General features: G+C 29.3%; 1 long non-coding RNA gene across 1 annotated transcript; it reads left to right on the top strand.

Annotated features, from left to right (window-relative positions):
• LOC148193793 (uncharacterized) lies at positions 1-776 on the top strand. The gene is made up of 3 exons (XR_015782401.1): positions 1-195; positions 280-371; positions 471-776. It is a non-coding gene; the product is annotated as an uncharacterized LOC148193793 (long non-coding RNA).
• The last annotated feature ends 1,102 nt before the right edge of the window (positions 777-1,878 follow it).

Here is a 1,878-nt window from a genome sequence, read left to right as displayed (position 1 = left end):
AAATAATTTCCAATAAATTTCTTTACAAGAGACAATGTTTTAAGGTGCATTTAAGTTACTTTTATTTTAAAAAATTAAAAGCCGAACCCTACACTCCCAAAACCCTTTCCAATTTTCCCCCATTGCATTCCCTCTCTTGCGACTCTGTTTCTCTTCTTCTCTCATTGCTCATTGTCTTCCATCCTATGTCGTTAGGTTGGTGTTTTCTTTCTCTCTTTTCTTATGTGTTTTTCCATTGATAATAAAAGGACAGTCTCATTCTGACAAAATCATAACCAGCGTTGAAAATGCGATGGATCCTTAACCGGTGTTCGAAGTGGTTAAGGTTTGTCGGCGTTCGACTGCGGCTAAAAGTCCTCGACGAATTTCGGGTAGACATACTTTGAATTGCGGTTCGAATTTTGATTAACTGTACAGTTCGAACGATGTTTCACTGTTGTAATCTGAAATATATTCTTAAACTTTGCTAGCTGCGATGAATAATCGATTCTATCGCCACTCAACCACCGAACCACTTGCACGAGAACACACCAAAACACCAAGAGATCACAATTCTCGCAACACCAAACCACGGAAAAAAAAAGAAGGAACAGAGTGAACGCGGTGGGGTGCGGCCAGAATCATTTAATGCAAAGGGTATGAGAAATTTGGAGGTGCAGCCAAAACTCAGGGAGAATTAGTCTTCATATGTGAATTTGTTTCAAAATATGTCTATAGATCATAGTTTATTGTGTATTGTGTATCAAGTATTGTGTGAAATTTAGTTTTTGTTGTTATTTTTGTTTTATATATTTATTATAATTTTTTTAATAGACTTATACTAAACAATTAAAATTTATAAAATTATTAATTTTATTTATTTTAAAAAAGATATATTTATAAAAATTATTATTTTTATTAATTTAATTAAATAAAAATAAATTTATTAAAATAAAGATATTTTTATGTATTATAACTGAGGTAGAATTCTACATAACAGATATTTTTTATGCAAAAATATCATGCAATAAATTATCTCGTATTTTATATATGGAACTGTTTGATGTGTGATGGGTGCTTTAAGATATCGGTTGATAATTGAAAAAAGTAATTTTATTGTTTATTTAATTGAATATTTTCTTTAAAATAGTCAGAATGTCTCATGATATTAATCAAGCATTATTTATCATTGTTGTATACAGTAATTCTATTTCAATTTTTTGTCTTCTGCAGAATTGAATACTAGTGGTAAATACAAGTGAACAAAATATATAATAAAAAAAGCTCAATGGACTGTAATATTTTAATAATGCATTTTAAACAAGGGTATTTTTCTGGGTTTTCAATAGAAGAATTTTTAGTTAGAACATTGACATTACACCTCTAACCTTTATAATACACACCTCTTATTTTTTATGAAATTATTTTTGGGACCTATAAAACTTGAAAAATCAATTTCTGGTATAGAGTCAACCAATATTCCATTTTACAAATAAAGGTGGCAGGAGTCATATGCTTTACAGGGGATTAAAACTGCAATTCATTCTTCTTTGTTACAATTACAGGTTCCATTCAGTACAGGGGATACAACTACTTCTATGGCATCTTACAAATAATACAAAGAGTATTCAACAACTAATCTAATAATATATTTGGATTTCAGTACCTACTTAGATATTTCTCCAACAACCTGTTAGATCATTATTATTATTATAGATACCAAAATTATAAAAAAATAGATTCAAAACACAATCATAAAGTCAGATTGCAACTTTTAACAAATTCTGTCCAATTTCAAACTTCAATACACACAGATAAATGCTGCGGCAAATGACCCTCTATGCAAAACTAATCAATCTCATTGACCCTTCAACACAAAAATATATAAGAAAATAAATC

This window comes from Vigna umbellata, chromosome 9 (assembly GCF_029865625.1).
Source record: "Vigna umbellata cultivar VRB3 chromosome 9, Vumbellata_1.0, whole genome shotgun sequence".
Lineage (NCBI taxonomy): Eukaryota > Viridiplantae > Streptophyta > Magnoliopsida > Fabales > Fabaceae > Vigna > Vigna umbellata.
The sequence above is the reverse complement of the archived record's forward strand: the minus strand, read 5'-3'. Positions and strand labels throughout refer to the sequence as shown.